Source organism: Schistocerca serialis, chromosome 4 (assembly GCF_023864345.2).
Source record: "Schistocerca serialis cubense isolate TAMUIC-IGC-003099 chromosome 4, iqSchSeri2.2, whole genome shotgun sequence".
Lineage (NCBI taxonomy): Eukaryota > Metazoa > Arthropoda > Insecta > Orthoptera > Acrididae > Schistocerca > Schistocerca serialis.
Window position 1 is genome coordinate 981,881,684 of NC_064641.1, and position 16,302 is coordinate 981,897,985.

Here is a 16,302-nt window from a genome sequence, read left to right on the forward strand (position 1 = left end):
ACTGTATACCTTGGACTTTCTAATTGACGATGAAACAAAGAAATTGCATCGGAATTAAATAGAAAAGGCACAATGCCGACTTAAGTACAAGAAGACTGACCCTCCTTGCTGTCTATGTTTTGAACCATTTCTGTGACACTAGTTATAGATTCCGATGCTTCACTTCAGGTTTACTGTATCCCTCTGATCTTCTTATTGACGATGAAACACAGAAATTGCATCGGAATTAAACACAAGAGGCACAATGCCGACTTAAGTACAAAATGACTGACTCTTCTTACTGACTATGATTTGAACCATTCCTGTGACACTAGTTATAGATTCCGATGCTTCACTTCAGGTTTACTGTATCCCTCTGACCTTCTTATTGACGATTAAACACAGAAATTGCATTGGAATAAAATAGTAAAGGCACAATGCCGACTTAAGTACGAGACGACTGACTTTTCTTACTGTCTATCTTTTGAACCATTCCTGTGACACTAGTTACAGATTCCGATGCTTCACTTCAGGTTTACTGTGTCCCTCTGATCTTCCTATTGACGATGAAACACAGAAATTGCATCGGAATTAAATACAAAAGGCACAATGCCGACTTAAGTACAAGTGGACTGATCCTTCTTACTGTCTCTCCTTTGAACCATTCCTGAGACACTAGTTATAGATTCCGATGCTTCACTTCAGGTTTACTGTATCCTTCTGACCTTCTTATTGATGATGAAACACAGAAATTGCATCGGAATTAAATACAAAAGGCACAATGCAGACTTAAGTACAAGATAACTGACTCTTCTTACTGACTATGTTTTGAACCATTCCTGTGACACTAGTTATAGATTGCGATGCTTCACTTCAGGTTTGCTGTATCCCTCTGCCCTTCTTATTGACGATGAAACACAGAATTTGCATCGGAATTAAATACAAAAGGCACAATGCCGATTTAAGTACATGAAGACCGACTCTTTCTACTGACTATGTTTTGAACCATTCCTGTTACACTAGCTATAGTTTCCGATGCTACACTCCACGTTTACTGTATCCCTCTGATCTTCTTATTGACGATGAAACACAGAAATTGCATCGGAATTAAACACAAGAGGCACAATGCCGACTTAAGTACAAAAAGACTGACTCTTCTTACTGACTATGTTTTGAACCATTCCTGTTACACTAGTTATAGATTCCGATGCTTCACTTCAGGCTTACTGTATCCCTTGGACCTTCTTATTGACGATGAAACACAGAAAGTGCATCGGAATTAAACACAAAAGGCACAATGCCGACTTAAGTACAAATAGACTTACTCTTCTTACTGACTATGTTTTGAACCATTCCTGTGACACTGGTTATAGATTCTGATGCTTCACTTCAGGTTTACTGTACCCCTCTGACCTTGTTATTGACGATGAAACACAGAAATTGCATCGGAATTAAATACAAAAGGCACAATGCCGACTTAAGGACAAGAAGACTGACTCTTTTTACTGACTATGATTTGAACCATTCCTGTGACACTAGTTATGGATTCGGATGCTTTACTTCTGGTTTACTGTATCCCTCTGACCTTCTTATTGACGATGAAACACAGAAATTGCATCGCAATTAAATAGTAAAGACACAATGCCGACTTAAGTACAAGATGACTGACTTTTCTTACTGTCTATGTATTGAAGCATTCCTGTGACACTAGTTATAGATTCCGATGCTTCACTTCAAGTTTACTGTATCCCTCTGATCTTCTTATTGACGATGAAACACAGAAATTGCATCGGAATTAAATACAAAAGGCACAAAGCCGACTTAAGTACAAGAGGACTGATCCTTCTTACCGTCTATGTTTTGAACCATTCCTGAGACACTAGTTATAGATTCCGATGCTTCACTTCAGGTTTACTGTAACCCACTGACCTTCTTATTGATGATGAAACACAGAAATTGCATCGGAGTTAAATATAAAAGGCACAATGCAGACTTAAGTACAAGAAGAATGACTCTTCTTACAGTCTATGTTTTGAAATATTCCTGTGACAGTAGTTATAGATTGCGATGCTTCACTTCAGGTTTGCTGTATCCCTTGGATCTTCTTATTGGCGATGAAACACAGAAATAGCATCGGAATTAAATACAAAAGGCACAATACCGACGTAAGTACAAGAAGACTGACTCTTCTTACTGTCTATGTTTGGAACCATTCCTGTGACACTAGTTATATATTCCGACTCTTCACTTCAGGTTTACTGTATCCCTCTGATCTTCTTATTGACGATGAATCACAGAAATTGCATCGGAATTAAATACAAAAGGCACAATGCCGACTTAAGTACAAGAAGACTGACTCTTCTTACTGTCTATGCTTTGAACCATTCCTGTTACACTAGTTATAGATTCCGATGCTTCACTTCAGGCTTACTGTATCCCTTGGACCTTCTAATTGACGATGAAACACAGAAATTGCATCGGAATTAAACACAAAAGGCACAATGCCGACTTAAGTACAAATAGACTGACTCTTCTTACTGACTATGCTTTGAAAAATTCCTGTGACACTGGTTATAGATTCTGATGCTTCACTTCAGATTTACTGTACCCCTCTGACCTTCTTATTGACGATGAAACACAGAAATTGCATCGGAATTAAACACAAAAGGCACAATGCCGACTTAAGGATAAGAAGACTGACTCTTTTTACTGACTATGTTTTGAACCATTCCTGTGACACTAGTTATGGATTCGGATGCTTTACTTCTGGTTTACTGTATCCCTCTGACCTTCTTATTGACGATGAAACACAGAAATTGCATCGGAATTAAATACAAAAGGCACAATGCTGACTTAAGTACAAGAAGACAGACTCTTCCTACTGTCTATGTTTTGAACCATTCCTGTTACACTAGTTATAGATTCCGATGCTTCACTTCAGGTTTACTGTATCCCTTGGACATTCTTATTGACGATGAAACACAGAAATTGCATCGGTATTAAATACAAAAGGCACAATGCCGATTTAAGTACATGAAGACGGACTCTTTCTACTGACTATGTTTTGAACCATTCCTGTGACACTAGTTATAGATTCCGATGCTTCACTTCAGGTTTACTGTATCCCTTGGACCTTCTTCGTGACGATGAAACACAGAAATTGCATCGGAATTAAATACAAAAGGCTCAATGCCGACTTAAGTACAAGAAGACTGACTCCTCTTACAGTCTATGCTTTGAACCATTCCTGTGACACTAGTTACACATTCCGATTCTTCACTCCAGGTTTACTGTATCCCTTGGACCTTCTTATTGACGATGAAAAACAGAAATTGCATCGGAATGAAATACAAAAGGCACAATGCCGACTTAAGGACAAGAAGACTGACTCTTCTGACTGTCTATATTTTGAATCATTCCTGTGACACTAGTTATAGATTCCGATGCTTCGCTCCAGGTTTACTGTATCCCTTGGACCTTCTTATTGACGATGAAACACAGAAATTGCATCGGAATTAAATAGAAAAGGCACAATGCCGACTTAAGTACAAGAGGACTAACTCTTCCTTCTGTCAATCTTTTGAACCATTCCTGTGACACTAGTTATAGATACCGGTGCTTCACTCCAGGTTTACTGTTTCCCTTGGACCTTCTTATTGACGATGAAACACAGAAATTGCATCAGAATTAAATAGAAAAGGCACAATCCCGACTTAAGTACAAGAAGACTGACGCTTCTTACTGACTATGTTTTTCAACCATTCCTGTGACACTAGTTTTAGATTGCGGTGCTTCACTCCAGGTTTACTGTATCCCTTGGACCTTCTTATTGACGATGAAACACAGAAATTGCATCGGAATTAAATACAAAAGGCACAATGCCGACTTAAGTACAAGAAGACTGACTCTTCTTACTGACTATGTTTGAACCATTCCTGTGTCACTAATTATAGATTCCGATGCTTCACTTCAGGTTTGCTGTATCCCTCTGACCTTCTTATTGACGATGAAACACAGAAATTGCATCGGAATTAAATACAAAATTCACAATGCCGACTTAAGTACAAGAAGACTGACTCTTCTTACTGACTATGTTTTGAAACATTCCTGTGTCACTAGTTATAGATTCCGATGCTTCACTTCTGATTTACTGTATACCTTGGACTTTCTAATTGACGATGAAACAAAGAAATTGCATCGGAATTAAATAGAAAAGGCACAATGCCGACTTAAGTACAAGAAGACTGACCCTTCTTGCTGTCTATGTTTTGAACAATTTCTGTGACACTAGTTATAGATTCCGATGCTTCACTTCAGGTTTACTGTATCCCTCTGATCTTCTTATTGATGATGAAACACAGAAATTGCATCGGAATTAAACACAAGAGGCACAATGCCGACTTAAGTACAAAAAGACTGACTCTTCTTACTGACTATGATTTGAACGATTCCTGTGACACTAGGTATAGATTCCGATGCTTCACTTCAGGTTTACTGTATCCCTCTGACCTTCTTATTGACGATTAAACACAGAAATTGCATTGGAATAAAATAGTAAAGGCACAATGCCGACTTAAGTACGAGACGACTGACTTTTCTTACTGTCTATCTTTGAACCATTCCTGTGACAGTAGTTACAGATTCCGATGCTTCACTTCAGGTTTACTGTATCCCTCTGATCTTCCTATTGACGATGAAACACAGAAATTGCATCGGAATTAAATACAAAAGGCACAATGCCGACTTAAGTACAAGTGGACTGATCCCTCTTACTGTCTCTTCTTTGAACCATTCCTGAGACACTAGTTATAGATTCCGATGCTTCACTTCAGGTTTACTGTATCCCTCTGACCTTCTTATTGATGATGAAACACAGAAATTGCTTCGGAATTAAATACAAAAGGCACAATGCAGACTTAAGTACAAGATAACTGACTCTTCTTACTGACTATGTTTTGAACCATTCCTGTGACACTAGTTATAGATTGCGATGCTTCACTTCAGGATAGCTGTATCCCTCTGCCCTTCTTATTGACGATGAAACACAGAATTTGCATCGGAATTAAATACAAAAGGCACAATGCCAATTTAAGTATAAGAAGACTTACTCTTCCTACTGTCTATGTTTTGAACCATTCCTGTGACACTAGTTATAGATTCCGATGCTTCACTTCAGGTTTACTGTATCCGTTGGACCTCCTCATTGACGATGAAACACAGAAATTGCATCGGAATTAAATACAAAAGGCACAATGCCGATTTAAGTACATGAAGACCGACTCTTTCTACTGACTATGTTTTGAACCATTCCTGTGACACTAGTTATAGATTCCGATGCTTCACTTCAGGTTTACTGTATCCCTTGGATCTGCTTATTGACGATGAAACACAGAAACGCATCGGAATTAAATACAAAAGGCACAATGCCGACTTAAGTACAAGAAGACTGACTCTTCTTACTGTCTATGCTTTGAACCATTCCTGTGACAGTAGTTACACATTCCGATTCTTCACTCCAGGTTTACTGTATCCCTTGGTCCTTCTTATTGACGATGAAACACAGAAATTGCATCGGAATTAAATACAAAAATCACAATGCCGACTTAAGTACAAGAAGACTGACTCTTCTTACTGACTATGTTTTGAACCATTCCGGTGACACTAGTCATAGATTCCGATGCTTCACTTCAGGGTTACTGTATCCCTTGGACCTTCTTATTGACGATGAAATACGGAAATTGCATCGGAATTAAATACTAAGGGCAAAATGCCGACTTAAGTACACGAAGACTGACTCTTCTTACTGCCAATGTTTTGAACAATTCCTGTGACACTAGCTATAGTTTCCGATGCTACACTCCACGTTTACTGTATCCTTTGGACCTTCTTAGTGACGATGAAAAACATAAATTGCATCGGAATGAAATACAAAAGGCACAATGCCGACTTAAGTACAAGAAGACTGACTCTTCTTACTGACTATGTTTTGAACCATTCCTGTGTCACTAGTTATAGATTCCGATGCTTCAGTTCAGGTTTACTGTATACCTTGGACTTTCTAATTGACGATGATACACAGAAATTGCATCGGAATTAAATCCAAAAGGCACAATGCCGGCTTAAGTACAAGAAGACTGACTCTTCTTACTGTCTATGCTTTGAACCATTCCTGTTACACAAGCTATAGATTCCGATGCTTCACTTCAGGCTTACTGTATCCCTTGGACCTTCTTATTGACGATGAAACACAGAAATTGCATCGGAATTAAACACAAAAGGCACAATGCCGACTTAAGTACAAATAGACTGACTCTTCTTACTGACTATGTTTTGAACCATTCCTGTGACACTGGTTATGCTGCTTCACTTCAGGTTTACTGTACCCCTCTGACCTTCTTATTGACGATGAAACACAGAAATTGCATCGGAATTAAATACAAAAGGCACAATGCCGACTCAAGCACAAGAAGACTGATTCTTTTTACTGACTATGTTTTGAACCATTCCTGTGACACTAGTTATGGATTCGGATGCTTTACTTTTGGTTTACTGTATCCCTCTGACCTTCTTATTGACGATGAAACACAGAAATTGCATCGGAATTAAATAGTAAAGACACAATGCCGACTTAAGTACAAGACGACTGACTTTTCTTACTGTCTATGTATTGAAGCATTCCTGTGACACTAGTTATAGATTCCGATGCTTCACTTCAGGTTTACTGTACCCCTCTGATCTTCTTATTGACGATGAAACACAGAAATTGCATCGGAATTAAATACAAAAGGCACAAAGCCGACTTAAGTACAAGAGGACTGATCCTTCTTACCGTCTATGTTGTGAACCATTCCTGAGACACTAGTTATAGATTCCGATGCTTCACTTCAGGTTTACTGTAACCCACTGACCTTCTTATTGATGATGAAACACAGAAATTGCATCGGAGTTAAATATAAAAGGCACAATGCAGACTTAAGTACAAGAAGACTGACTCTTCTTACAGACTATGTTTGAACCATTCCTGTGTCACTAGTTATAGATTCCGATGCTTCACTTCAGGTTTGCTGTATCCCTCTGACCTTCTTATTGACGATGAAACACAGAAATTGCATCGGAATTAAATACAAAATTCACAATGCCGACTTAAGTACAAGAAGACTGACTCTTCTTACTGACTATGTTTTGAAACATTCCTGTGTCACTAGTTATAGATTCCGATGCTTCACTTCTGGTTTACTGTATACCTTGGACTTTCTAATTGACGATGAAACAAAGAAATTGCATCGGAATTAAATAGAAAAGGCACAATGCCGACTTAAGTACAAGAAGACTGACCCTTCTTGCTGTCTATGTTTTGAACCATTTCTGTGACACTAGTTATAGATTCCGATGCTTCACTTCAGGTTTACTGTATCCCTCTGATCTTCTTATTGATGATGAAACACAGAAATTGCATCGGAATTAAACACAAGAGGCACAATGCCGACTTAAGTACAAAAAGACTGACTCTTCTTACTGACTATGATTTGAACGATTCCTGTGACACTAGTTATAGATTCCGATGCTTCACTTCAGGTTTACTGTATCCCTCTGACCTTCTTATTGACGATTAAACACAGAAATTGCATTGGAATAAAATAGTAAAGGCACAATGCCGACTTAAGTACGAGACGACTGACTTTTCTTACTGTCTATCTTTGAACCATTCCTGTGACAGTAGTTACAGATTCCGATGCTTCACTTCAGGTTTACTGTATCCCTCTGATCTTCCTATTGACGATGAAACACAGAAATTGCATCGGAATTAAATACAAAAGGCACAATGCCGACTTAAGTACAAGTGGACTGATCCCTCTTACTGTCTCTTCTTTGAACCATTCCTGAGACACTAGTTATAGATTCCGATGCTTCACTTCAGGTTTACTGTATCCCTCTGACCTTCTTATTGATGATGAAACACAGAAATTGCTTCGGAATTAAATACAAAAGGCACAATGCAGACTTAAGTACAAGATAACTGACTATTCTTACTGACTATGTTTTGAACCATTCCTGTGACACTAGTTATAGATTGCGATGCTTCACTTCAGGTTTGCTGTATCCCTCTGCCCTTCTTATTGACGATGAAACACAGAATTTGCATCGGAATTAAATACAAAAGGCACAATGCCAATTTATGTATAAGAAGACTTACTCTTCCTACTGTCTATGTTTTGAACCATTCCTGTGACACTAGTTATAGATTCCGATGCTTCACTTCAGGTTTACTGTATCCTTTGGACCTCCTCATTGACGATGAAACACAGAAATTGCATCGGAATTAAATACAAAAGGCACAATGCCGATTTAAGTACATGAAGACCGACTCTTTCTACTGACTATGTTTTGAACCATTCCTGTGACACTAGTTATAGATTCCGATGCTTCACTTCAGGTTTACTGTATCCCTTGGATCTGCTTATTGACGATGAAACACAGAAATGCATCGGAATTAAATACAAAAGGCACAATGCCGACTTAAGTACAAGAAGACTGACTCTTCTTACTGTCTATGCTTTGAACCATTCCTGTGACAGTAGTTACACATTCCGATTCTTCACTCCAGGTTTACTGTATCCCTTGGTCCTTCTTATTGACGATGAAACACAGAAATTGCATCGGAATTAAATACAAAAGGCACAATGCCGACTTAAGTACAAGAAGACTGACTCTTCTTACTGACTATGTTTTGAACCATTCCGGTGACACTAGTCATAGATTCCGATGCCTCACTTCAGGGTTACTGTATCCCTTGGACCTTCTTATTGACGATGAAACACGGAAATTGCATCGGAATTAAATACTAAGGGCAAAATGCCGACTTAAGTACACGAAGACTGACTCTTCTCACTGCCTATGATTTGAACAATTCCTGTGACACTAGCTATAGTTTCCGATGCTACACTCCACGTTTACTGTATCCTTTGGACCTTCTTAGTGACGATGAAAAACATAAATTGCATCGGAATGAAATACAAAAGGCACAATGCCGACTTAAGTACAAGAAGACTGACTCTTCTTACTGACTATGTTTTGAACCATTCCTGTGTCACTAGTTATAGATTCCGATGCTTCAGTTCAGGTTTACTGTATACCTTGGACTTTCTAATTGACGATGATACACAGAAATTGCATCGGAATTAAATACAAAAGGCACAATGCCGGCTTAAGTACAAGAAGACTGACTCTTCTTACTGTCTATGCTTTGAACCATTCCTGTTACACTAGCTATAGATTCCGATGCTTCACTTCAGGCTTACTGTATCCCTTGGACCTTCTTATTGACGATGAAACACAGAAATTGCATCGGAATTAAACACAAAAGGCACAATGCCGACTTAAGTACAAATAGACCGACTCTTCTTACTGACTATGTTTTGAACCATTCCTGTGACACTGGTTATGCTGCTTCACTTCAGGTTTACTGTACCCCTCTGACCTTCTTATTGACGATGAAACACAGAAATTGCATCGGAATTAAATACAAAAGGCACAATGCCGACTCAAGGACAAGAAGACTGATTCTTTTTACTGACTATGTTTTGAACCATTCCTGTGACACTAGTTATGGATTCGGATGCTTTACTTTTGGTTTACTGTATCCCTCTGACCTTCTTATTGACGATGAAACACAGAAATTGCATCGGAATTAAATAGTAAAGACACAATGCCGACTTAAGTACAAGACGACTGACTTTTCTTACTGTCTATGTATTGAAGCATTCCTGTGACACTAGTTATAGATTCCGATGCTTCACTTCAGGTTTACTGTATCCCTCTGATCTTCTTATTGACGATGAAACACAGAAATTGCATCGGAATTAAATACAAAAGGCACAAAGCCGACTTAAGTACAAGAGGACTGATCCTTCTTACCGTCTATGTTTTGAACCATTCCTGAGACACTAGTTATAGATTCCGATGCTTCACTTCAGGTTTACTGTAACCCACTGACCTTCTTATTGATGATGAAACACAGAAATTGCATCGGAGTTAAATATAAAAGGCACAACGCAGACTTAAGTACAAGAAGACTGACTCTTATTACAGACTATGTTTTGAAATATTCCTGTGACAGTAGTTATAGATTGCGATGCTTCATTTCAGGTTTGCTGTATCCCTCTGACCTTCTTATTGACGATGAAACACAGCATTTGCATCGGAATTAAATACAAAAGGCACAATGCCGACTTAAGTACAAGAAGACAGACTCTTCCTACTGTCTATGCTTTGAACCATTCCTGTTACACTAGTTATAGATACCGACTCTTCACTTCAGGTTTACTGTATCCCTTTGATCTTCTTATTACGATGAATCACAGAAATTGCATCGGAATTAAATACAAAAGGCACAATGCCGACTTAAGTACAAGAAGACTGACTCTTCTTACTGTCTATGCTTTGAACCATTCCTGTTACACTAGTTATAGATTCCGATGCTTCACTTCAGGCTTACTGTATCCCTTGGACCTTCTTATTGACGATGAAACACAGAAATTGCATCGGAATTAAATACAAAAGGCACAATGCCGACTTAAGTACAAGAAGTCTGACTCTTCTTACTGACTATGTTTGAACCATTCCTGTGTCACTAGTTATAGATTCCGATGCTTCACTTCAGGTTTGCTGTATCCCTCTGACCTTCTTATTGACGATGAAACAAAGAAATTGCATCGGAATTAAATAGAAAAGGCACAATGCCGACTTAAGTACAAGAAGACTGACCCTTCTTGCTGTCTATGTCTTGAACCATTTCTGTGACACTAGTTATAGATTCCGATGCTTCACTTCAGGTTTACTGTATCCCTCTGATCTTCTTATTGATGATGAAACACAGAAATTGCATCGGAATTAAACACAAGAGGCACAATGCCGACTTAAGTACAAAAAGACTGACTCTTCTTACTGACTATGATTTGAACCATTCCTGTGACACTAGTTATAGATTCCGATGCTTCACTTCAGGTTTACTGTATCCCTCTGATCTTCCTATTGACGATGAAACACAGAAATTGCATCGGAATTAAATACAAAAGGCACAATGCCGACTTAAGTACAAGAAGACTGACTCTTCTTACTGACTATGTTTGAACCATTCCTGTGTCACTAGTTATAGATTCCGATGCTTCACTTCAGGTTTGCTGTATCCCTCTGACCTTCTTATTGACGATGAAACACAGAAATTGCATCGGAATTAAATACAAAACTCACAATGCCGACTTAAGTACAAGAAGACTGACTCTTCTTACTGACTATGTTTTGAACCATTCCTGTGTCACTAGTTATAGATTCCGATGCTTCACTTCTGGTTTACTGTATACCTTGGACTTTCTAATTGACGATGAAACAAAGAAATTGCATCGGAATGAAATAGAAAAGGCACAATGCCGACTTAAGTACAAGAAGACTGACCCTTCTTGCTGTCTATGTTTTGAACCATTTCTGTGACACTAGTTATAGATTCCGATGCTTCACTTCAGGTTTACTGTATCCCTCTGATCTTCTTATTGATGATGAAACACAGAAATTGCATCGGAATTAAACACAAAAGGCACAATGCCGTCTTAAGTACAAATAGACTGACTCTTCTTACTGACTATGTTTTGAACCATTCCTGTGACACTGGTTATGCTGCTTCACTTCAGGTTTACTGAACCCCTCTGACCTTCTTATTGACGATGAAACACAGAAATTGCATCGGAATTAAATACAAAAGGCACAATGCCGACTCAAGGACAAGAAGACTGATTCTTTTTACTGACTATGTTTTGAACCATTCCTGTGACACTAGTTATGGATTCGGATGCTTTACTTCTGGTTTACTGTATCGCTCTGACCTTCTTATTGACGATGAAACACAGAAATTGCATCGGAATTAAATAGTAAAGACACAATGCCGACTTAAGTACAAGACGACTGACTTTTCTTACTGTCTATGTATTGAAGCATTCCTGTGACACTAATTATAGATTCCGATGCTTCACTTCAGGTTTACTGTATCCCTCTGATCTTCTTATTGACGATGAAACACAGAAATTGCATCGGAATTAAATACAAAAGGCACAAAGCCGACTTAAGTACAAGAGGACTGATCCTACTTACCGTCTATGTTTTGAACCATTCCTGAGACACTAGTTATAGATTCCGATGCTTCACTTCAGGTTTACTGTAACCCACTGACCTTCTTATTGATGATGAAACACAGAAATTGCATCGGAGTTAAATATAAAAGGCAAAATGCAGACTTAAGTACAAGAAGACTGACTCTTCTCACAGACTATGTTTTGAAATATTCCTGTGACAGTAGTTATAGATTGCGATGCTTCACTTCAGGTTTGCTGTATCCCTCTGACCTTCTTATTGACGATGAAACACAGCATTTGCATCGGAATTATATACAAAAGGCACAATGCCGACTTAAGTACAAGAAGACAGACTCTTCCTACTGTCTATGATTTGAACCATTCCTGTTACACTAGTTATAGATTCCGATGCTTCACTTCAGGTTTACTGTATCCCTTGGACCTTCTTATTGACGATGAAACACAGAAATTGCATCGGAATTAAATACAAAAGGCACAATTCCGACCTAAGTACAAGAAGACTGACTCTTCTTACTGTCTATGTTTTGAACCATTCCTGTGACACTAGTTATAGATTCCGACTCTTCACTTCAGGTTTACTGTATCCCTCTGATCTTCGTATTACGATGAATCACAGAAATTGCATCGGAATTAAATACAAAAGGCACAATGCCGACTTAAGTACAAGAAGACTGACTCTTCTTACTGTCTATGCTTTGAACCATTCCTGTGACAGTAGTTACACATTCCGATTCTTCACTCCAGATTTACTGTATCCTTTGGTCCTTCTTATTGACGATGAAACACAGAAATTGCATCGGAATTAAATACAAAAGGCACAATGCCGACTTAAGTACAAGAAGACTGACTCTTCTTACTGACTATGTTTTGAACCATTCCGGTGACACTAGTCACAGATTCCGATGCTTCACTTCAGGGTTACTGTATCCCTTGGACCTTCTTATTGACGATGAAACACAGAAATTGCATCGGAATTAAATACTAAGGGCAAAATGCTGACTTAAGTACACGAAGACTGACTCTTCTTACTGCCTATGTTTTGAACAATTCCTGTGACACTAGCTATAGTTTCCGATGCTACACTCCACGTTTACTGTATCCCTTGGACCTTCTTATTGACGATGAAAAACAGAAATTGCATCGGAATGAAATACAAAAGGCACAATGCCGACTTAAGGACAAGAAGACTGACTCTTCTTACTGACTATGTTTTGAACCATTCCTGTGTCACTAGTTATAGATTCCGATGCTTCAGTTCAGGTTTACTGTATACCTTGGACTTTCTAATTGACGATGATACACAGAAATTGCATCGGAATTAAATACAAAAAGCACAATGCCGGCTTAAGTACAAGAAGACTGACTCTTCTTACTGTCTATGCTTTGAACCATTCCTGTTACACTAGTTATAGATTCCGATGCTTCACTTCAGGCTTACTGTATCCCTTGGACCTTCTTATTGACGATGAAACACAGAAATTGCATCGGAATTAACACAAAAGGCACAATGCCGACTTAAGTACAAATAGACTGACTCTTCTTACTGACTATGATTTGAACCATTCCTGTGACACTGGTTATAGATTCTGATGCTTCACTTCAGGTTTACTGTACCCCTCTGACCTTCTTATTGACGATGAAACACAGAAATTGCATCGGAATTAAATACAAAAGGCACAATGCCGACTTAAGAACAAGAAGACTGACTCTTTTTACTGACTATGTTTTGAACCATTCCTGTGACACTAGTTATGGATTCGGATGCTTTACTTCTGGTTTACTGTATCCCTCTGACCTTCTTATTGACGATGAAACACAGAAATTGCATCGGAATTAAATAGTAAAGACACAATGCCGACTTAAGTACAAGACGACTGACTTTTCTTACTGTCTATGTATTGAAGCATTCCTGTGACACTAGTTATAGATTCCGATGCTTCACTTCAGGTTTACTGCATCCCTCTGATCTTCTTATTGACGATGAAACACAGAAATTGCATTGGAATTAAATACAAAAGGCACAAAGCCGACTTAAGTACAAGAGGACTGATCCTTCTTACAGACTATGTTTTGAAATATTCCTGTGACAGTAGTTATAGATTGCGATGCTTCACTTCAGGTTTGCTGTATCCCTCTGACCTTCTTATTGACGATGAAACACAGCATTTGCATCGGAATTAAATACAAAAGGCACAATGCCGACTTAAGTACAAGAAGACAGACTCTTCCTACTGTCTATGATTTGAACCATTCCTGTTACTCTAGTTATAGATTCCGATGCTTCACTTCAGGTTTACTGTATCCCTTGGACCTTCTTATTGACGATGAAACACAGAAATTGCATCGGAATTAAATACAAAAGGCACAATACCAACCTAAGTACAAGAAGACTGACTCTTCTTACTGCCTAAGTTTTGAACCATTCCTGTGACACTAGTTATAGATTCCGACTCTTCACTTCAGGTTTACTGTATCCCTCTGATCTTCTTATTGACGATGAATCACAGAAATTGCATCGGAATTAAATACAAAATGCACAATGCCGACTTAAGTACAAGAAGACTGACTCTTCTTACTGTCTATGCTTTGAACCATTCCTGTTACACTAGTTATAGATTCCGATGCTTCACTTCAGGCTTACTGTATCCCTTGGACCTTCTTATTGACGATGAAACACAGAAATTGCATCGGAATTAAACACAAAAGGCACAATGCCGACTTAAGTACAAATAGACTGACTCTTCTTACTGACTATGTTTTGAACCATTCCTGTGACACTGGTTATAGATTCTGATGCTTCACTTCAGGTTTACTGTACCCCTCTGACCTTCTTATTGACGATGAAACACAGAAATTGCATCGGAATTAAATACAAAAGGCACAATGCCGACTTAAGGATAAGAAGACTGACTCTTTTTACTGACTATGTTTTGAACCATTCCTGTGACACTAGTTATGGATTCGGATGCTTTACTTCTGGTTTACTGTATCCCTCTGACCTTCTTATTGACGATGAAACACAGAAATTGCATCGGAATTAAATAGTAAAGACACAATGCCGACTTAAGTACAAGACGACTGACTTTTCTTACTGTCTATGTATTGAACCATTCCTGTGACACTAGTTATAGATTCCGATGCTTCACTTCAGGTTTACTGTATCCCTCTGACCTTCTTATTGACGATGAAACACAGCATTTGCATCGGAATTAAATACAAAAGGCACAATGCCGACTTAAGTACAAGAAGACAGACTCTTCCTACTGTCTATGTTTTGAACCATTCCTGTTACACTAGTTATAGATTCCGATGCTTCACTTCAGGTTTACTGTATCCCTTGGACCTTCTTATTGACGATGAAACACAGAAATTGCATCGGAATTAAATACAAAAGGCACAATGCCGATTTAAGTACATGAAGACCGACTCTTTCTACTGACTATGTTTTGAACCATTCCTGTGACACTAGTTATAGATTCCGATGCTTCACTTCAGGTTTACTGTATCCCTTGGACCTTATTCGTGACGATGAAACACAGAAATTGCATCGGAATTAAATACAAAAGGCACAATGCCGACTTAAGTACAAGAAAACTGACTCCTCTTACAGTCTATGCTTTGAACCATTCCTGTGACACTAGTTACACATTCCCATTCTTCACTCCAGGTTTACTGTTTCCCTTGGACCTTCTTATTGACGATGAAACACAGCAATTGCAGCAGAATTAAATAGAAAAGGCACAATGCCGACTTAAGTACAAGAAGACTGACGCTTCTTACTGACTATGTTTTTGAACCATTCCTGTGACACTAGTTATAGATTCCGATGCTTCACTTCAGGTTTACTGTATCCCTTGGACCTTCTTATTGACGATGAAACACAGATATTGCATCGGAATGAAATAGAAAAGGCACAATGCCGACATAAGTACAAGAAGACTGACTCTTCTTACTGTTTATGTTTGAACCATTCCTGTGACACTAGTTATAGATTCCGATGCTTCACGTCAGGTTTACTGTATCCCTCTGACCTTCCTATAGACGATGAAACACAGAAATTGCATCCGAATTAAATACAAAAGGCACAATATCGACTTAAGTACAAGAAGACTGACTCTTCCTACTGTCTATGTTTTGAACCATTCCTGTGACACTAGTTATAGATTTCGATGCTACACTT